This window comes from Anser brachyrhynchus (assembly GCF_964034855.1).
Source record: "Anser brachyrhynchus genome assembly, chromosome: 6".
NCBI classification, from domain to species: domain Eukaryota; kingdom Metazoa; phylum Chordata; class Aves; order Anseriformes; family Anatidae; genus Anser; species Anser brachyrhynchus.
In genome coordinates, this window is record NC_137700.1 from 44770508 (window position 1) to 44792954 (window position 22447).

The window sequence follows — 22447 nt, forward strand, 5'->3', positions numbered from 1 at the left end:
AAGGTTGGTACTTTCGAGTCCTGACCCTGCTCCCCCACATGCGGTGCCCTGGCTGTGTTACAGCGGTCATGGACGGCACGTGCGCCGCGGAGGATTTCCCTGAACCTTCCCCAAATGTCGCCCCCGCGCCCCTCCGGCACACTTGCTGAGCACGGCAGGGCAGCAGACGTGCTCGCCAGGGGGCTGCAGAGGAGGCTCGTTACTGCTGTACCTTGCTACGTGGCAGTTACATTTTAGGCTTTTCCTTTCCACCTTCTTTTCCAGAGCGCAGGGTTGCGTTGCTGCTCAAGGCTCTCGGCAGAGGTCGGTGACGGGTCTGGTTTTGGCGAAGCTGCCAGGTCCGTGGCCTCCTGCTGCTGCCTTGTATCTCACTTCTGTCACCGTGGCATTGCTCTGCACGGGCTGGAGCTCACCTCACTTATCATGACCATTGGACTCAGGATTTTTATACATAGCCCGTGCTCAAAACCCAGCCCCGTGCACTGCCGTTCTCACTTGCACTCGGAGTATTCAGCATCATTTGTGGTGTGTTTGTTGTTGTTGTTTGGTTTTGTGTGTGTGCATGTGTTTCTTTGATTTTTTTTTTCTTTTTTTCCCTAAAGTACTTGTGTCATCAGATGTTGGTTGATGATAGATCTCAAGGACAGGTTTTATTACTGTGCTGTAATGCAATGCAGACAAAGAATGATCCTTGTTTCAGTGAAGTCAGCAAGCCCATGCTCTGCCAGCTAGGGAGTCAATTATACTAAAGCTGCCTTTTATATTTTTCTTGTACATGATATTACCACTGAAGAAGATTAAGCATAACAGAGGTGAATTTCTCATATTTCTGAATGTGTTTGAAACTCCAGCTTTCACTGCAGAGATAAAATGAACAGAATTTTCCACCTGGCTGGTGGTCTTGATAGTTATTTTTATTCACATATTCTGCATTAGATGAGGAAAATATAACTATATATGGCATATTGATCTTTTTTCTTAGTGGTTTATTGATTTCCAAGGACAAATCAATCGAATTAAAAGATCAAAGCAAGCTAAGACAGTATAACATGTTTTTAAGTTGATTTTTCAAATAATTCTTTGAAAGAGTCACGCTGAAGATCCACGTAATTTTTCAAGGTTTTGAGTTACCCTTCACTGTCAGTTAAACCCAGTGGTTAAAATTCAACACTTTTCCAGTGATCCAGTAGTAATAATAATAATTAACCAAAGTATTTTTCAAGAGGCCAAGTACAAATTGGAAGGTCAGTACACGCAGAACCAATAAATGAAATGTTCTCACAGAGTATTGTATCTCTCTGGAATTCACTTATGCAGAAGATTTAAACAAATAGTTTGGCTGGAATAAAAAGAAAACCTTCGGCTGGATCATTTTGTGCCCATTTATAACATCTCTGGCTGTGCGGCCAGTTCTATACAGCTCTTTGGGTGTCCTGCTTCGGCATGCAGGCGGTCAGCGGGACACACTGCGCGGTACCGCTGCTCTGTCCAGGGCGGGCAGCAGGCACGGGGCAGCATCGCGGCCGCTGCTGGCTCGTGCTCTGCCGGCTGCCCCGCTGGTGGACCCGGCACCCCGGCCACGAGGGCATGCGGGCTCCCAGGCAGCACGGACACGAATGCACAATGGCCCAGGGCACGGGGCAGCTGTGCCCACCGCAGCGCTGCCGGCTCCTCCCGCACAGGCACGGCCACGCAGCATGGCCCCGGCAGCCCCTGCCTTGCTCTGGGACGGGGCTGGGGCTGGGGCTGGGGCTGGGGCTGGGGCTGGGGCTGGGGCTGGGGACGCTCCCTGCGGGACGCCCAGCACAGCTGTGGGTGCGGGAAGGACGCTGTGCGTCTTCTTATCCAGCCACAAAGCGGCCTGGCCAGGGTGCCTCGTGCTTGCAGCTGCTTATCAAAACACATGCCAGAAAAAGTGAAATTAAACTGCCCTTGCAGTGCTATGCGTGAGCGGCTCCTTGTGTGTCTGGAGGAGTGCAGCTCCTACCGAACAAAGTGGAAGATTGATTAGCACCGTATTCTTCACGGGTATTTCAACTGGAATAGGAAAAGGTGAACATTTACTTCATGCAGAGCAAGCACGTTTTTATCTAGGCTGGTTGCTGTAATTTCCCCTTTTTATCTTAATTGCTGGCCCCAGAGCTCGTATATTATCAGCTAGGAGATGAACTTAAACACTGAAAGAGAAGGAAATGGTAATAATAATAATAAACTATTAGCAAAGCTAAAAGTCTGGGAATGCTAACCATCTTTTGCTGTCTGCAAAGTGTAAAACAGATATTTTGACTAATGAAGCTGAATTGGAGCTCACTGGGTTTTTTTGTTTGTTTGTTTTTTCTGTGAGATATATGTGATTAGGGCTTTTTGGAAAAAAACCAGTTTCACTTAAATCCATTTTTGTGAACTATTTTTGGTGTTGTTTGATTGATTGTTTCATTGCAATGAAATTTCTGGTGGGAAAAATCAAATTACATCATTTTGCCTTCAGGAAGTAGTATTTCAGCTATCACTGACCAGCAGCGAGTGGACGGCAGAGCCCTGTCTGGCCCAGCGCAGGCATCGCCCCCGGTCAGGGCCTCCTGCTGCAGTTACTCCTCTTGCTCGGGTAAAGGCAGGGGGCAGGCGGAGCGCCGCAGCCCCGTGGCCGCCCCAGCGCCAGCCCCGCCGCCGACTGCCCAGGCCCCGGGGGCGGTGATGCTGGGGGGGGGGGGGGGGCTGCCCCAGGGGGTGCGCAGCCCTGCTGTGTCAGGCTGCCCCACCGCCGTCACGTCACGTCACACCATGTCACGTCACGTCACGTCACATCGTCTCACCTGTCCTGCAGGTGGAGGCCGGTGACCGGTGGTGTCCCTCAGGGGTCTGTCCTGGGACTGGTTGCGTTTAATAGCTTTATCAATGACATAGACGGTGGGATCGAGTGCACCCTCAGCACGTCTGCAGATGACACCAAGCCGAACGGTGCGGCTGACACACCAGAAGGAAGGGATGGCATCCAAAGGGACCTGGACAAGCTTGAGAATTGGGCCCATGTGAACCTAATGAGGCTCAACAAGTCTAATTGCAAGGTGCCGCACCTGGGCCAGGGCAATCCCAGACATGAGCACAGACTGGGAGAAGAGCTCATTGAGAGCAGCCCTGCGGAGAAGGACTTGGGGGTTCTGGTGGACGAAAAGCTCGACACGAGCCAGCAGTGAGCGCTTGCAGCCCAGAGGGCCAACTGCATCCTGGGCTGCATCATCAGAGGGGTGGCAGCAGGGGAGGGAGGGGGTTGTCCCCCTCTGCTCTGCCCTCGTCAGGCCCCACCTGGAGCCCTGCGTCCAGCTCTGGGCCCCCAGCACCAGAAGGATGTGGGGCTGTTAGAGCGGGGCCAGAGCAGGCCACGAAGATGCTCAGAGGGCTGGAGCACCTCTCCTGCGAAGAAAGGCTGAGAGAGCTGGCGATGTTCAGCCTGAAGAAGAGAAGGCTCCAGGGTGGCCTCATCGCAGCTTTTCAGTAATTAAAAAGGACTTATGAAGAAGAGCCACTCCTCACCGGCCTCCGCTTGGACACAGAGCCATCGACCACCACTTTCTGGATGTGACCTTCAAGCCAACTCCCTATCCAGTGAGTACTCCACCCATCAAATCCGATCTCTCTCCAATTTGGTGACCAGGATGGTGGTCAGAGGGTGGCGAGGCACTGGCACAGGTTGCCCAGAGGGGTTGTGGCTGCCCCATCCCTGGAGGTGTTTGAGGCCAGGTTGGACAAGGCTCTGGGCAGCCTGACCTAGTGGGTGGTGTCCCTGCCCATGGCAGGGGTCGGAACTGGGTGACCTCCGAGGTCCCTTCCAACCTGAGCCGTTCTGTGATTCTGTGAAAACAGACTGCTCAGGTGCTGGGTTAGACCTCCTGTGGCTGTGCATGCGCTGTGGTGAGGACAGCGGGACCACAGGGTCGCTGTGCGAGCTGTGACCAATGCCAGCAGCAACCGCAGTGCCCCAGTCCCTCGGCTGCGGTGCCTGAGGTATGGGGGCCGCTCCCCCTGCTACGGGCCCTCCAGGTGGCTCTGCACAGTGTAGTGTTCGCTTTGTGTTATTGCTAAAGGCTGTCAGCTGGTGTAATAGGGAACAGCTGGCATTTTCCTTAAAGACGCAGCGTGCAGACCCTGCCAGCAGCTCGTGTGGCTGTCCAGCTCCGTGCCTCGCGGCCGGCTGCGGCGGGGGCACCGCTGGGAGCGGCGGGCACGGGGCCGAGCCCCGCCACCTGCTCGGGCAGGGGGTGCGTGGGGAAACGCAGCCGAACCTCGGTGGTGGCCTGGGTTGATGGACAGGAGAATAGGTGGTGCGCTGCTTTCGCGGGTGAAACGAGAAAAAGGAAAAAGAAAAAGGCTCTGTTACTCCTGGTATGCTGGCCTCTGGCTGAGGTCTGCTGCGGGGTGCAATCCTTCCTCTTTTCTGCCCCGGCTGCTGCTGCGCTGGGCTCTTGGTTTATTTACTCGGGAAGTAGCTCAAGTCTAAAAGATACTTTCCTGACACGGAATGTTATATTTTTAGCGAAGTTGCCAGTTTTTGCGTCAAAAACAGAATGAATTTGCTTTCTTTTTTTTGTCCATAGCCTATCCTGTTCCCTGTGCTGCTACAGAAATTTGCAGCTGGTATGTAGGAAATTACTGCTTCGCGCGTCCAAAACTTGGTGGCACATCGAAGCCACCTTTCGGAAAAGTAAGTTGAGGTGAAACAAACCAGATGCGCGTTTCTAGTCTTTGGTACTGCTGCTTTTCTTCTAACTAACGGAGTCTGGAAGACGCAGTGCTGCAGGGAAGGAGCGTGCTCACCCGCATGTGCTCGGAGGCACCGGCACCGCTGGTGCCGGCGCAGGGGCAGCGCCGTGCGTGTGCTGGAGGCCTCTGCTCCCCTCGGCCCTCCTGCAGCAGGGGCAGCAGGGACACGCACTGCTGCCCCTGGCTGTCACCGCAGTGACCAGGGCCAGGCTCAGGCACCGGCAGGAGAGGCACTGGAAGGACGCAGGGAACGGTGGCGGCCGTGCCGGGGGAGCAGCACGGCTGGCCGGGGCACCGCGGGCGGCAGCGCAGGCAGTGCCTGGCAGCCCTGCTGCCCCTCTGCTGCGATGGGACGGAGCCGGAGCAGGCAGCGGGAGCTCTGCCCAGGCCGGGGCAGGAGGGGCTGGAGGTGGCCTTGTGGCGGGACAGGCTTCTTGGTGTGGCTTGGTCGCTGCGCCAGCGGTCGCTGCTGACAGCTGTGGTGCAGAGCAGGCTGTTTTACAGGGTGTCGCGCACCCTGCCAGTTCTTTGGCTTCCCTTTTTTTAGCACCACATGGTCATCGTCCCGTATAATGGGCAAGAGACACCCGGGGACACCTGGGACGGCTCCAGCTCACGTACTGCCTGGAGACATTTTGGTAAATACGAGGGTGGGAATTCAGTAACTCCTTGGGTGGCTGGCGTCCAGGTCAGCCCTGCCCTAACTGTCAGGCTAAAGCAAACACGACTAAAATTATACTGCCACCTGCACGCTTCGTTGCTTAGAACTGTGTGACGTTTCCAAAACACTGCAATTGTTGCCGATTAGGGCAAATGTCGTGAAACTCTCTAAATTAAACACGCATCGGGCTTCAAACTGTGAAGTGCTCTGCGCGCCCCCAGACAGGAGTCTTGGTCTGTGCCTCTGGGGGCTCAGTGACTGTGGGACGGCAAAACTGAAACCTGTGTAAGGGCTGCCCCCGGCAGGGCAGCACCCTGCCCCGGCCCCCGGCCCCGGCCCCAGCCTCGCCAAAAGCACGGGGAGCTGTGGCTCGTCCTGGGCATTCAGGTTCGTGCCGGGAGCGTCCCTCCTGGCTTCCCACTCACAGCATTTTGTGTGTAATTATCTTCTTAGCCACCCCTCGCTGTTAATGGTTTTTTCTTATGAGTCACTCCATAACGTGTAATTTATACATCTGTATTTAGTGTTTGGAATAGGCATTCGGTGTAGCAAGAATGACAAAGAAAGCTTAGAATTTTTGTAGAAATCAGTCTCAAAGCCCATGAAAACAACAGAGATGATATTGCTCTAAAATAAACAGAACGAGTGCCATCTTTTTGTAAATAACTATGCAGTGCCATGTAGGTGAGCTTCCTGCTTTAGAAAAGCTTTAATTCTCCCTTAAATTCAGTATGAGTTTCCTGCAAGCATAGTCCCATGCTATTCCTGCATTTCAGACTGCAAGCAGCAACTTACGCTGCTGACACTGGGTGAGCAAACTGAAAGGATGGCACGTCTGAGCAGAGAGCTCTCTGTCATCACCACCCACCGCAACTCCTGCCGCTGCCGGGAGCGGAGGGGAGCGCTGCCACGCACGGAGCTGGTGGGTTCCTTCTGCAGGTGCGTCCTCTCCATCTTCTGCTTAACACGCACGTGAAATACGAACATCATCTGAGTGCAGCTGATGAAAGCCTAAGGGCCCACCCCGACTGGCATTTAGCGAGATGGTTTTCACACCCTGGCGGCGCCGGGAGCACTCTGTCCTGACACGGGTGCAGGGGCACTGCTGGTTTCTGCGGTGGCCGCCCCACCGCAGGGATGGAGCGTGCCTCCACGCTGCCCAAATCCCAGCCGGTGACTTCAGCTTTGCTCATTGCTTTGGTAACAGTCACACTATTTCCCAATGTTCTAAAACATGTTTGTACTGTTTTCTTTCTCTATAACACTATAGAGAAAGAGCAGATCATGGCGGTACCTTCAGCTTTACCATGTTTTTTAGACCTCAGCTCAGGTCAGTGACTGCCCTTCCGAGAGCTCCCTTGCAGCCACTGCAGTGGCCCTAATTTAATCTTCTAAAATCGGCATCGTAAAAGAAGAGGTAAATTTTATGTCCTCACATCCATCCCTGCTGGAAGTGGTGGTGCTGCCATCAGCTGCTGTACAGGGGGTGGGTCAGTCCGGTCACTCACGGCCACGTGCCAGGGATGCCACCGGCACAACGGGCGGTCATCCCCACCATGCACGCTGCCTGCTGGTGCTGGAAGGTGCTGGTGGCAGCTGCGGGGACTGGCCCACGCGTATCCACCCGCGGGGGCTGTGCCCACGCCTGTGGCACGGCGATGTGACAGAGCCCGTGGCAGTGTGGGGCTGAGGCACGTGGGGGCGAGGGTGCAAAGCAGCATGGCACGGGAGGCGAAATAAGCAACTGGGCACAGGGGAAGCAGCTTGGGATGGCTTTTGGGAATGGTCAAGGGTGATCTACAGTCAGCGTTCACACTGTGCTGAGGTTCATCATCTCCCTCCGTGGCTGTACACAGTCACCTTGCAATGCTAAAAGCTGGCAGGGACCGGGGCTGGCCAGAACTGCCAGGAGAAAAGTCCAGTTTCAAACTCCATCTTAAATCGATGGGTGTTGCAGGCTTTTGTCCAAGGTGAAAATGTGTCCCGCAGGCTTTCAGACTGTACCAGCCCGCGCAGCAGCCCGGGAGCTGTTCACCACTCTGCCAGATCCCTGCAGCCTGCCAAAACAAAGACAAAGGGAAAGCTGCAGCTGGTGGAGGGGCTGGAGGCTGCAGCGTGGCAGGCGGGGGCACGGGGCTCACCGGCCAGAGAAGTGCTGCTGAAAGCCAACGGGCGTTTGAGATGGCGCTTGCTGAGTGTCTTGCTGTACTGTAGCTACAGGGCTCTTGAGACAGCAAATGTGGGAGCAAATCCGGCGAGATCACCTCGCTGTGAGCTCAGCCTGTGTTCGGAGGAGGCCCTGACCCGCAGCTCCTGGCGCGGTCGCTGCTGCCCCGCGGAGCAGCCCCTGCCCCACGCGAGGCACCCGGCCACAGGGCTCAGGCTGGGGCCGGGCATCCCCAGGCGATGGCCACCCACAGAAGGCCCCGCGCCAGCGCCGAAGTGGGCGGGAGCTGCCCCACCGACAGCCCAGCTACTCAAGAAGCCGTAGCTTTTGAAGTGGATTGGTTAAGACCTGAGTGTAGGAAAAACTACGGAAAACTCCATGGAAAATGGGCTCGTTCTGAACTCTAGAAAATGGAGCCAGGTTGGATGCTTTTTACTGCTTTGTGCCATCACCAGCTGGGGAATGAGAAGCCCTAGTGCAGTTCCAGCTTCCTCGCTGGCTCCTTTGCAGATTTAATAAAGTAAATGAATTGCTTGGCTTTACTTCTTCTGTCCTCGGATAGGCCTGAGGACTTTTTTTGTCTTTCCTGTAGCTATGATGAGAGCTTTAGTTGGTGCTAAAATTCAGGTTTGGAATACATCCGAAACCTTCTGGCAGTTCCCAGAGTCACAGTATATTTAGGCAAAATTTATTGGATAATTGTGGAAAGGCCCCACAGCAAGGAGCTGGACTACTATTTCCATAGCAAGAGGCAGATGTTAGCAGGGACAGATTTGTATGCAGATTTATTTAACACGCATTTTTTGCCGTTATTAATACAATTAACTTGAGGTTTCCACTGGAGATGCATCTGGCGAAAATTCTGCAGACTTGTTCTCATGTATAACGATGTCTTCCTGCTGGGCTAAACTTGGACTTCTTTGGACTTAGAGTCCAAAAAAAATTCACAGCCCATGTAGAAGCTGCAGGATTGACTTAGGGCTTGGGACGTCTCATCTAAGCATTTGCTATGGACTTCTAACTTGTTCGTTGTTTCTTTCTGATTTCCTTCCTCTTCTTTCAATCAATAAAGTACAATATTTTGAACAACGAAAAGATGTTCCAATTCATCTTACCGACGTTCTTATTTATAGGTCCAGAGAACAAGATGACTGCATGGAAGGGCCCCAGAGCTCCATTTCTTTGCAATAAAAATAGATTTTAGGGAACACGCTCTTTAAGGTTGTTTTTCAGAGCTATAAAAAGAACATGGAAATGTTTCCCTTTGGTATGTCTACATCCTTTCCACTAAATAAGTGATTTCCTTCTTAGCTTTGCTGATTAGGAAGTTCTCTTCTGGAGGGTTCTGCTTTGATGCTTCTGGAAAAAGAAAGTCAAATTAGCAAATCTACAGGAAAGAATTAACATGGCATTGTTCCCCGTGCCTAAAATGTAGGGATTAACCCTCTGATTTGATTTAGGCGAGTTTCAAACAGGCTAAGAAAATACAAACGCGGAAGCTTATCTTCGGTTACAACTGTGCTACCTGCAAGGAGTTCCCAAAGAATTGACGAAAGCTGTGCAAATGATGCGTGAGCGCTGCAGGCAGGGCTCTCACAGCTCCGGGCAGCATCACTCAGCGCTGTGCCTGCCCCGCTGCTGCCTGGGCAGGGGGTGCGCAGCAGCACCCCTGCGCCTCCCCGGCCCTGCACCTCCCCAGCCCCGGCCGGCGTCGGGTGGCCCCGAGGGGCTGGAGGCTGGGGTGGTGCCTGGGGCTGCGTGGGGCTGTGCAGCTCAGTGTGGGGCTGCGTGGGGCTGTGCAGCTCGGCGTGGGGCTGCGTGGGGCTGTGCAGCTCAGTGTGGGGCTGCGTGGGGCTGTGCAGCTCGGCGTGGGGCTGCGTGGGGCTGTGCAGCTCGGTGTGGGGCTGCGTGGGGCTGTGCAGCTCGGCGTGGGGCTGCGTGGGGCTGTGCAGCTCGGCGTGGGGCTGCGTGGGGCTGTGCAGCTCGGCGTGGGGCTGCGTGGGGCTGTGCAGCTCGGCGTGGGGCTGCGTGGGGCTGTGCAGCTCGGCGTGGGGCTGCGTGGGGCTGTGCAGCTCAGTGTGGGGCTGCGTGGGGCTGTGCAGCTCAGTGTGGGGCTGCGTGGGGCTGTGCAGCTCGGCGTGGGGCTGTGTGGGGCTGTGCAGCTCGGCGTGGGGCTGCGTGGGGCTGTGCAGCTCGGCCTGGGGCTGCGTGGGGCTGTGCAGCTCGGCCTGGGGCTGTGCAGCTCGGCGTGGGGCTGCGTGGGGCTGTGCAGCTCGGCATGGGGCTGCGTGGGGCTGTGCAGCTCGGCGTGGGGCTGCGTGGGGCTGTGCAGCTCGGCGTGGGGCTGTGTGGGGCTGTGCAGCTCGGCGTGGGGCTGCGTGGGGCCATGCTCCCTTGTGGACCCCTTGCCTGGCAGACCCCACTCTGCTGCGGCAGACGGCCCCTGCCAGGCCTCTTCAATGCAGAGAAGTGCAACGAACAAAAAGGCAGGCTGCTTTGCCAGAAGTCTGACAGCACAGAAGCTGAGGGAAATCCCTGTTTAAGACACATTTGCTGTGTATTTCTTCTCACTGCAAGGCTCAGGTGGATTAGTCCTACTTAATGCGTTAGGGTTTCTCAAAGTTAGTGTGACACAGATCTATGCTCTGTATCTTTCTGAATAAATACCTTCGTTCCTGCTAAAATCTGTCCGAATAGTGCCCAAAGCATCTTCTCCCTAGCTCTTGCTGAGAGCAGGTTAAAGCCCGCCAGCCCCTCTGCGTCACACACCAGCAATTCTCTGCAGGGTGGGGCAGGAAATGCTTTCTTGTCCCATTAAATTTTTAGAGCAGAAAAAAAATAAATCCACTCAGCATTTGTGTGAAGCCCAGAAAAGCCTCGGCTGCACCCAGCCCCAGCAGCAAGAGCCCCGCTTGCTCCCAGCAGTGACTGCAGTGTCCTTGTCCCCGTCCCCGTGCCGTGCTGGCAGTGCGGGCACAGGGCTGGCAGGCAGGGCAGGAGCCAGCCAGCCTTCCTGGGCCCAGGCAAGGGCAGCGCGTTCAAGGTCTATGCCTTAGCTCTATTTTTCCATTTCCTTTCGTTAAGCAAAACCCTTTACCTTGTTTATCTCTGCTATAAATAGTTTCCTCTGTGTCTGCGTTCTCTCTTGCTGTGGTCAATAACACGCTGTGCTGGGGCTTGGGGTTTTTATTTGTTTAACTGATTATTTTTTTGCCTATCGCTAGTGTCAGAGTGGAGCGCAAAAACAGATTAAATCAGGAGAGATTAAAGTGAGAGGAAAATAAATGTGTCTAAAAATAAACCCCGGGCTCCTGAAGCCCACGTGAGTCAGTTGCACACAGCGCAGCTCAGCTCCCTTCCAAGTAACGAGCCCCTCGATTTCTGTTGGCGATAGAAGCAACGTGCACGAATCGCCTGAGGAAAGCCAAGCTTGGCTGTGTGCATGTGTGCGCCAAACCCCTGCCACACGCACACACCGGTGCTTTGCTGAGCTTTCCGTGGCCCCGCTCTGCTGGGAGCTGGGGGCTGGGGGCTGGGGGCTGGCTGAGGCGTCCTGCTGGGGCTCGCTGCCCTCGCAGCCCCCCGTCACCGTCACCGTGTGCTGCCCGTGGTGCCACCTCCAAACCTGGGGGCAGACAATGCCGGGGGGGGTGCAGGCTCTTCCCCTGCTCTGCAGCAGCTCCCGGCCTCCCCTACGGCAGCGGCAGGGCAGGGGGCCCCGCACCCGCGTGGGACGGGACGGGAAGCTGCATGGGGTGGGATGCTGCTGGCCATCAGCTGCAGGACCAAAACCTTTGGTCCTGCAAACCTTTGGCTTTGGCTGCACCAAAACCCGCAGGCTTCGGGGACTTTGCTAATCACTGGCAGTTCTGTAGTGACGAATTCAAAGCTTTTTTTAACCCCCTCTCGTGTAAGAGATGTAAGAGAGATGCAAAACTCTTATCAGCAGGCTGGAGCCTGTAAGAAACCCAGGTGTCGAGGCTTTCATGGTTTCTGTTCTGCCTTTTCTGCCTGCCTGGCCAGGGACAGCTGGGCTCAGGCAGCGGCTTGTGCTGGGGATGCCGCTGCGGGAGCCCTGCCCTGCGCAGGCCCGGGGAGAGCACGCTGCACCGCCAGGGTCTCCGCCTGCCTCTCCTCTGGCAAGAGGGATTCTTTGGGCAAGTGCCGTGGCAAAGACAGAGCTGCTCGGGGTCATGGTGCAAGACCTGCACAAGGAGGAAATGGAAAATCACAGATCAAGGGAGACTAAAACTGATTTCCAAATAGGAAGGTCATGCCTGGATAAAGCAGAGGAATTTCAGCTGATACTGGGCCGCGCGTGGTGACAGCAGCGCGGGGCGGGGTGACGGGCCCAGCGGGAGTGCGTGCCACGTCCTACCCGCGGCACAGGCAGGACGTGAGGTGTGGAGTAATGGAAAATGTGGAAAGCTGGCACGCTGGCTTGAAAACCAGCTAAACAAGAAATGGTCCTGTGCTCCTGTAGGTGTTTAAACGAGACGCGTCAATTATGTGTGGCTGGCGCATAAGAGGATTACTGGGTTACAGAAGAAGACTTCTTTGTCTGGAAAAATTACTAGCTGATAACAGAGATATTCCCCTCCCTGCCCTGTTATGTAAACAGCCTTTGTGTGTTTGCGTTGCCTCCTCTCCTATGAAAGCAGAGATGCGTTTGCTGTGCGTTTGTGCCGTGGTGCTGCCAGCGCCCTACCCGCCCCGCTGCCCCCCGCTGCCCCCGGCCCGGCGGCTGAGGCCGCGGCTCACCTCCCGGCCCTGACCGTCACTGCAGTGTGCGCCCCGGGAAGGTTAAACAGCTGACGAGCCTGTGCTATTGATGCCTTTTGAGAGCCTATGGCAGGAACTGTGCGTAGATACGGCACGATCAAAGCGGTACTTCAGTATGAACATTAATTCGTCAGTTCGATCAAACTTTTATTGCCCAGTGCGTGCATCGGGGTGACGGCAGCCGTGAGGAGGTGTTTGGGACTGAAAGCCTGGCTGCTTCTCCCTCCGAAGACCTGGCAGCTGAGCGCGTCCCGTATTTCCGCCGGGTGCCGGGTGCCGGGTGCCCAAGCAGCTCCCCAGCCGCTGAGCTGCGGCCGCCGCGGGCTCCTGGCCATGGGTGGAACGGCGCCGGGGCTCGGTCAGCTGCGTCGCCTTCTGAAACGGGGGCACAGGCTCAGGGAGCAGGGGTCAGGCCCTGCGCCCTGCTTGTAAACCCAGCCTGCCCTAAAAAGGTAGAAATCATGAAACTTTCCTGAAAGCCAGAAAATGTTTTGTAACTTTAATGAATTTAGGGTAAACTTTCAGCACCCTGTCTGCATGCCTGCTTTTGTTCTAAGGCTTTGACCCATGCTCGCTGAGCAGTGAGGTTTACCCCTAACTCAAGCAAGCTTGAAACTGATTTTTGGAAAATTTGAGCCAAGCAAGATGGAATTTTGACCCCAAATGTATGTATATGTTCATGTTGATACTTCTCTGTCATTCATCTGTGAGAAGGAGGAATACCTTTATTTGCTTATTTCACAGGGCCCCGCTACATGATTGGTTTGTATTTATAAAGAGCCAAGAAAGCACAGAGCAGTAGATACTCACTGGAGGGGGTACAGACAGATGAAAAAATTGTCCCTGTGTGCCTGCTTTTCTGTCAGTCCCACGCCCTGTGCATACAGAACGCCAGTCAAACACCAACAAGGTGCACGCTGTTCAGCAGAAGCAGGCAGTATTAACACATAAAAAAATAATAATAGAAAAAAGAAGTTTGTGTGCGTGTATCCATGTATATGTGCAAATATTTACATATAACTTGCTATGATTTTACAGAGAAATATATTATGAGAGCTTCTGGCCATGGTCAGTTTGCAGTTTCAAATACCCCTATTCAGAGACTTCAGGAAATAATTTATGGCTAATTTGATGGCAGCAGAATGGGACTTCAGTTTGCCACAGGACTCTGGCCGCCAGGCCCTGCTCAGTAGATGCTGTGTTCCCCCAGCGGTGCCCGCTGCAGCCACAGAGCCGGGGGACAGCCATTCCCCCCACCCCTGCCCAGGGCACTGGTTTGCAGTGTCAGATAACCTTCAGAGACAAGGCATCACCTCTTGTGCTGGTTTCTAGTATTTTCTTTCCAGTTACAGGCCCCTGGAAGCTTTCCATCAGGAGCAGGTGAAATCCTGTCTATGGGAACAGACCGGAGGTTTCGGTCGCCTCTTGCGGACCCCAGGCTGTCGCTGTGAATCCAAAGCTGTGGTCCAGTAGCTACTCATGTCTTGGGTAAAAAGTCCTCTATTATGTATGATCCCCACCGAGGGGAGCCTTGTTCTGCTCCAGGTTCCCCCTTTCCAGATGCCATTACTTCACCATAAGTGCAGAAGAGCAAATATCAATTATTGAATTATGCTTCAGGAGAGACATTAGGGGACATGGTTCACATCTTGCCTTTCAGGCTGAGAAATAATTGCTTTACCTAATAGATACTCCCCTGGGATTCTCCTATGCATTCCCATTAGCTGCAGATGTAGGAAAATTACTGGCGTCACAGGGCCCCGTTTCCCCTGGCACTGTAGGGCCGCCACGCACACGAAGCCCTGCCTGGGGAGCCCCTGTGAGGCAGCCCCCACGGGCAGCGCGTGCTGCATCACCTTGCTTGCACTGGCCCCAGAGCGACCGTTTTCCCCCTGCCCCGTTGGAGCCCCCGCCGTACCCTACTCCCTTAGATACAACCACGGAGTCCCTCTGCCCCCCTTGCGGATGGCTCGGGGACCCACCCGAGGTGTTGTTCGGTGACGGCGCCTGCCAGCCCTGGCGGAGACGAGAGCGGGGCCGGGCGCAGAGCGAGGCGCTGTCCCCGCAGCCCACCTCCGTCCGTGGGCGACGCGTGGCTGGCGACGTGCAGCGGCACCCGGCCATGGGCGCCAGCCTGTGCCACGGGAAGCACGGGCAGAACCCAGAGCTGTGCCACGCTGCAGGGCTAAGCGTCCTCTGGGGAGTTCATTACAGGAAACGTGCAGGCAGGGGCCAAGATACACAAATCAGGGTGAATCACAGTTGCTAAAAAGAGACGAGTTTCTGTGTCCCCGTGACTTCAGGAGAAGTGTGCTCAGGTGCTTGGTCCAGCCAATGCACCTGGGACAGCGAGTTTGGACCAGAGCTGAGTAGTTAAGGTTTACAAAAACTATATCATCTCCTTGAAAAGTCTCAGCTGCAGAATCCAAAGCATCCTTTGTATCAGAGGTGGGTGTTTATTGCCTTACATCAAGTCTCATACCGTGTTTTATTGTCAATCAAGGTGCTGTTTCACAAAGTGGATTTCCACACTGTAAAATGCAAATTTCATTTTTTGTGGAAGACAGCTAATGAATGCTCCCCAACACTTACCCTTGTTAATAGCTCTTTAATTCTCTAATGAATATTTATGAGTCGTTGCCTGAAAGCAATGAACCTTGGTGTGTACAGACTGATATTTCATACAGATTGTGTTTGAAATTAAAATAGCAGTATTTTTTTTTCTTCTCGGTGAAGAGTGCAGTGAAACAGCTGAACAGAATGAGAATAGCAACAAATTCCTTTTTTTTTTTTTCCCTTCCTTTATGGCAACTACTGAATTATTCAGAAGCCTCTTGCCAGAAGAGGTGTGTTTGGAGGGTGGTTGGCAGCATCAGCAGTGTTCACCCGTATCAGGGTCCGGCCGCATCCCTGGCCACGGCAGCGGTGGCCGCAAGGTGCCGCGCGTCCTGCTCGCGACTCGCCCGCCACCACCCGCCGCAGGAACCGCTGCTGCCACCAAGCCCTGTGCTTCTGCTCACCGTGTGGCAGGCAGCCCAACGAGGGGGCCGGCAACTGGGCCCATTCTTGGCCAGCTGGCTGTGATTTCCTGCACGGAGCTCGTGTATTCTTGTAGCACCATGCTTGTGGCTGGGTGGTATTCTCATCCTGTGTATGTCTAATGGACTGTGGCGATCTCCGTATTAGCATTGTAGTCATACATCATAATAGCTCTGATTCCTGTCCGCTTGCCTTTGTACATGTGTAGACTGCCAAGATGGTTTCTGAGCAAATAACAAACAAACAAACAAACAAATGCAGGGAAACATCACCTTTACTTATGTAGTGACATAATAATTGGTGAGATAAAGCAGGGTATAACGCATAAATTCCTTGTGGTCGGTGACATTTCCAGTGGCTTCCCCTTTCCCAGCCGTCAGCCCGTGTGCCACAAGAGGATGCCGTTCAGAGGAGTCAGTCGCTCGTCCGTGCCGGGGTGCAGACTGCTGTAACTCAGGGACCTGTGGTCCCAGCGGTGAGGCTGCAGTCCACAGCGGGAGCAGCCAAACGCTCGGGAACAGGGCATGTTTTGCTGTGAGGGCTTTGTTCAGCTTCCTTAAAGGCAAACACAGAGTAACATTTCATATTTAAGATGTAAAAAAAAATGTCATTTTAATTCCACTTCAAAGCTGTTGCTAATGGTGTTAACATTATTGTGCCATCCCGCTCATTTTTACAATAGCTCTTGGGGCACAGGTCCGCAGCGGCCGGGCTGGCCGAGCACCGGGGCTGCCTGTGGAGCCTGCCCCAGGCTGCGGTCCCTTTTGTTGCTCCTGGGCCTCCTCCCGTGCCCAGTGCCAGCTCCATGTGCCCAGCCCTCATTTCCCTGGTCAAAAATGGTGCAGCTGGTGAGGGGACCATCAACCTGCAAAGCAGAGGGTTGTTTTCTTCAGGGGGAAAAGCTCTCTGAGGAGAGGAATGCCCAGCTGGCACGGTGCATGCGTGCCCAAGGCAGATGCTGATGGTGCCTGCTCGGCCCTGGCACGGCACGGGCACGGCTCCGCTGCTCCATCGCACCTCTTCACAGAGCCTCTCGGTGAACCAGGGTTGTGTCTTGTAGGCCTCTCATCTCTGATTCGTATCTTGAGCAAGGAACAGAACCGGGCGAATGACATTTCCCACACTGTTAGGAAGGCTTTTAGGGCTGCTTTCCTGCCAGGGAATCCCCTGAGGGTTTGTCAAGCTGCGGATGAGCACAGCCCCCGTGCCCTGCGCACCGCTCCCTGCGTCCCCATGCCCGCAGCACTGCCTGCAGCGTGGCAGCTCGGTGTCCAAAGTGCCGTGTTTCAAAGGTCTCTCGCCTGTGCCAGGCATTCGTATGACATTTCCCACACACTTCTACATCCCAAAGGTAAGCACTGGGAAGTTTCTTCAGCAAACCTTCACCTCTTTCCTTTGGAAAGTCTCGTGCTGGTATTCAAGGACAAGCATAATGGTAGCATCCCAGACAATTTCCCCCCTTCAGTGGCTGTGTGCTGCAGAAATGGAAAACATGAATGCTTCCCTCTGGAGAGGACAGGAGCCTGTGGGTGACCTGGGTTGTCGCGGCTTCAGCCCTGGCGTGCAGACCCCACAGCTGCCAGGGGGGACAGGAGCTGCCCCAGCTCCCCCATGCCCCCAGAGCAGCTCTGGCCCAGGCACCCTGCGCAAAGGAGGTAGGCGCGGGTGGCCCATTCTGGTGAGCACTGTGAGCGTCATGCACCTCGTGCAGGTCTGTTCAGCTGGGGGCCTTTCTGCTCCAGTGTTCTTGTTTCTTCTGGGTTTGAGCATAAAGAAAGCAAATAGAGTGAGAAGAGAAACATCAAAGCCATTTAATGCTATTTATTCAAGAGAAGGAGGTGAGCTCACTTGGAGGAAAGCCTTAACCAACTGGCTGTGCGAGTTGCAAACCAGTCGGGTGCGGAGAGCCAGCCCCTGCTTGCCTGGAGGCTGCCGGGCTGCTCGGGGTGCGGGGCAGCCCGGGGGCCGCCAGCATCGCCCAGCGCCCAGCACCCAGCCCGCAGTGCGCTCAGTGCTTCCGACCATTTCCTTCTTGGTGATCTCTGTCTGCTGTGCATCCTCGTGCAGACACAGAGAGGGTGCTGAAGCAGAGTTCTGTTACCAGGTATTGCACAGAGTGGAAGAGAAGCTTATCTGAGGGGGTTATCAGCTTCCTTACTGTGTCAACTTGTAAAAAAATAGTAACTTAAAACATTAGTAAATGCCAGAAGCTGCCATTTTTGGTGCTCGCTAAGAAAGCCTACCAAGAGGGGTGGGAGGAGGACAGGAGTAGCAGGCAAGAGGAGGGACAAAGCAGCAGAAAACCAGGGCTAGAAAGCCCAAAAAAGCTGGGCCGGGCGTGAGCTGGGAGGAGGGAGCGTGGCCGGAGCCGACTCCTTGCCCGGGGCCATCATGTCCCAGGCGCTGCGAGGCTGGGCGTTCGGTGCACGACCAGCTGCCCCTCTACCTGCCAACCGCTGCCCTGCCACAATCTTAAGAAAAAAAGTGCTAACACCTGCAGTAAGCAGCTTGCAAACATTTCAGGAAAGGCACACTCATCTGAGCTGTTAGCTGAACATTCCTGGTGTGCCGTCCCTCCTGCGCTAGGCTGTTACGCTGGCACCGAATCTGCCCCGCGGAGCCCTCCCAGCCGCCTCCTCCCGCTGCCGTCCCTGCCCCGACAGCAAGCTGTAAGCACAAGCACAGCAAACCAGGAACGGGCCAGAGCCTGTGTGCTCCAGTGCTTTGTACCAGAGTATTCTGGAATATTCCACATGTGGAACACTTTATTCCAGAATATCTTTTCCCTTAGGGACATGACAACATACCGATTTGTACGTGGAAAGCCACTGTTTGCAAACAAGTGCGGCACAGTTTATAGTCATGGCTGGTACTAATCTCCAGCTTTAGATGTTCATGATCAATACAAATTAAGTTCGCAATAGGAGTTGATTAAACAGGACACAGTCAGCGTTTGTGAGCATTCATCTGAATTTCAGATTGTGTTTACTGTCGTAGCATCCACCCATATTTCCCTGCAATTTCCTTCTTCTGCACAGGACTTCATGGAAGAGAGCTGTGAAATAGCTGTTCTTCAGACGCCAAGCAGCACACTTGTGCGTAAGCAAATTCGTTATCTCCTGTTTAGCTCTCGTATATTCACTGTGCAAGTCAGTTGAAGCATTTCTCCCCGAAATTGTTTCAGCTGGAGGGCATAGCTTTCCCTAAGTTGGTCTTCCAAAGTGGTATTTTGAAATGAAAGATTTCAAGTCAGTAGTTCAGCCTGAGATTTCAGAGTGTCAGGACAGCTCACTTAGCTATTGTTTGAGCTGAAACCTCGCAGAACTACTGAGTGCCTCAGCTTCTCACCCTGACTTTGGATAAATCAAACATCAAAATAACAACATTTCCCACAGCAAATTCCTTTCTCTGGACAGATTAATTCATCCCCTGCCGTACGTTAGCCGATGCCAAAAGCAGGTCCCTACGTGCCAGCGCAAAAAATGCCAGCAGCTCTTCCAGGGCAGACGCAGCCGCCGGCTGGAAGCAGCACGGGGCCAGCACTGAGCTGTGGGGCCACGGCAGTGCCCGGGGTCGGCCAGCTCACACCTGGCCAGCGTCAGGCAGCGGCACGGGCACCGCACCCTGTGCCGCAGCGCAGGCAGAGCCCTTCTCCTGCCTGACCGTTTCTCCTCAGCATGTAAGAACGTGCATGGGACAGCACCACAGAACGCCTCACATGCTCACAGGGCAGCCCAGCACGGAGGGGCCATGGGAGACCACCGGCTGCCCTCGCTGGAAAGCATTCCTTCCGCATGGTGAGAGCAACCCCCTGCCGGTGCGACTCGCACCCATCACCCTGTGTCCTCTCCGTGAGGCTGCCCACGAAGAGACTCAAGAACAGAAGTTCATTTGCAGCTTGGCTGATTTGCACCGCACCATATGACCGGCTCTGTTCAAATGCTGAGTTGCTAAACTAACTCTGCAAGAAGGAACTTTTTCCCTAAAATATTAGCCAGCTTGTTAAAGTTAGGAATACAAAGGGAAAGTAAGGATTGCATTTTGTATAGAATAAGTTTACCATAGCGCTTTTCAAAAAGGAAACGAATGGCACCTGTAGCTGCATTAGCTAAAATAATGGTAACACATAATAATAACGGTGGTTCTTCCAGATTTGGGTCAGTAACTGCTCACCAAGCCTAAGACAGGGATCCCTCACAAAAGAAAGATAAAGGATTTGGATGAAATGCAATATTGTGATAAGATGTGGTGAAGTTCACATACAGGCGTTAGCGTTTGGGTGTTGTCCGGGCAGCCCCAGGCGGAGCTGGGCAGGATGCTCTGTGCCGGGCACTGCTGCAGCCGCGCTGCCCCACCGCCCCGCTGCACGCCCGTGGCACCCTAACGAGACCAGCCCGCGGCTCGCTGAGCTCCTGGCTTGCCCGGCTCCCCAGTCCCTCCTTCCTCCGCTGGGACCTCGGTTATGCTGGTGCTGACCCAGCGCACGCCAGCGCTGCCGGCAGCAGGGAGGTCTCTCTCCTGGCGCCAGATGGGCAGGAGAGCGTTTCGCAGCCCCGGCAGGGCTGGTTTACGGGCCACGTTTACGGGCTGTGTGCGGGGAGGGGAGGCGGCCCTGCAGGATGACTGCAGAGCGGCAGTGCTGCAGGTATCTGCCCCACCTCGCGGTTTACGGAGGGCACATTTCTAAGACTAACAACAGCTGATAATTTCAGTAACAATGTCTGGCACCGTGTCTCCAGCTGTGGAAATGCCACACAGCGTCATGAAGGCTTTTGATACCCGTCGTGTGCCAACTCAACGAGGGGACAGTCTGTGCCCTGGCTGCTATATCCGAGCAATCTAGCAGCTCCTCCAAGGGAACGAATGTCTCCTCCAGCCTGAAGTGTGCAGAGCAGACAATGGCATGGTCAGAATAGTGATTAGTCTGCAAGTTAGTAACGCCCCCACAGCGCCTGTCATGCAGCTGATGCATTGCATTTATGACACAGCAGCTCCGGGGACGTGCAGCCAGCCGGCGCGGGTGGCACCGCGCTCCTGCATCCCCTCCGGGCGCTGCAGCAGGTTGGTGAGCCCTCACCGAGAGCAGAAACCATCCTCCTGCTGCCAAAAGGTCACTGTCTGCATTTATTGTATTTGCTTATTCCAGGGGAGGCCCGTTTCCCGTCCCGCAGAGTCAGGAGGATTTCCTTGTTGAAATGTCACCATAATAAACACCTGCATAATATTTATCATAGCTTTGCTGCATTTTTAACTCTTGTATGGCTTTTTTGATTTCTATTGACTCAGACAGGAAGTGACCCAAACTTCCCATTCTTTATCCATCCCAAAGTATTCAAGTCTAGACAAAATTTGGAGATCTAACAAGGCAATGGCCATCTTTTATGCTCTTGTTATCTAATCCCTTAACTATCAGGGCTCTGTCAGAAATGACAAAATCTGTTCTTGCAGAAAAGTCTGCTGTAGTTACATCGTATTCAGCCTGGAAATACTGTGGTACTCAGAAGCATTTTCTCTTATGAGCCCAGAAAATAGGAGCTGAGGTAATTTCAGTCAGGGAGGCATCTGGTGTAAATGTTCTGACTGTTATGGGCTGCACCACTGACTCCTGCAGACACTTTTCTGACCACGAGCTGCAAGTGCCAAGGGCCGTCCTGCCGGGCACCCGCTGCTGGCAGACCATGTGGGGACGGGGCAGGGTGCCGTCCTTCTGTCCCCTGCAGCAGCGAGGCTGGGGAACTGCCCTGTCCTGACTGATGCCCCACTCCTGACCGGCTGGCGAGGGTGCTGACTGTAGCAGCAGTGGAAATTTGGGGCTGAAGGGGAGGGCTTGTGCAGGGTCAGCATCAGTGCCCAGCCGCGGGCTGGGCCGCAGCAGGCAGCAGCGCTGAGGTTCGGCTGCCCCTGGGTCAGTCTCTTGCAGAGTCGTGTGTGGGGCTGCGCTCACATTCGGGAAATAAAACACTGAGGCTGCAAGGCAGGCTGCCCTGGCATATTGCTGTCCTCAGGTCAGAAGCATGGGAAGCATTAGCATGGCTGTCTCTGCAGGTATGGATGTGCAGGCCAGACTGAAGTTACTTCCAGAATCCTGGCCGTATGTGCATTCTCATCACATCGCTTGTCTTTTTGTGTATGCTCAGGACTTGAGAAATAAGCTATGACATTTAGCAAAAAAACAAAACCAAGCAGAAATCAAAGAAGAGATTACTGATAAAAAGGAGTGAGCAGAGACAGAGGAGCAGCTGTCAGGCTAGACAATGAACGCTGCACAAAGGAAAGGAAAAATCTGCTGAAAATAATGCCCAGGAAGCTAAAGCTTCATGGTTGCTGTATGGGACACAGTAGAATCGTGTTTACTGAAGCAAATAAATAAGCTGTTTCGAAATGTCCAATATTTAAAAACAGAGGACAGAAATCCTATTTTGTTGAGCTATTTGAACGTGCTGCATTTACGCACCGGCAGCTGGCGTGGGCTGCAGTCGCCCTGTGCCCGCCTGTGCTAGCTGCAGTAACGCCGTTACGGTACGTGGGGCGGCCGCGCCTCCCTGGCCAGCTACTGCTAAGGCATAGCTATCACTGATGCCAACTAATTTTGCAGGAAAAAAAAAAAAAAAAAGGATATATTTTTAAAAATCTATTAAAACTGTGACTTTGGCAACTTGTTAGTTTTGCCAGGGCCTCGATGGCACTGATAATCCCTGACGTCCCTGCCCAACCCCACCTCTCCCCACACAGCCCCTGCTCATGGCCAGGACCCCATTTAGCCCAGCCCAGTGATCCTGCAGGATGCTGGTCCACAGGCACACCTAATGCCCACCGAGGTGTGAAGGACCCCGCTCAGTAACCTCCAGGTCACGGAGAGGTTTCTGCAAGGACCTATTTACATCCAGTTTTCACCTGGGTAAGTCAAGCACAACCATGCCAAACTGGAAGTTTCGTAGTCTGTGTCCTGCGACTCCCGCCTGTGTACCTAAACGTGTCCGAGCTGGTTTGTCCTACACCCTTACAGTGTTTGCTGTTACCTGCATAAAGACAGGCAGATT

The 22447-nt window shown here is 54.2% G+C and overlaps 1 protein-coding gene across 2 annotated transcripts in view; it reads left to right on the forward strand.

The window, feature by feature from the left end:
- The window catches only part of PWWP2B (PWWP domain containing 2B), an 88415-nt gene that overhangs the window by 52769 nt on the left and 13199 nt on the right, over window positions 1-22447 (forward strand). The window lies entirely within an intron of this gene.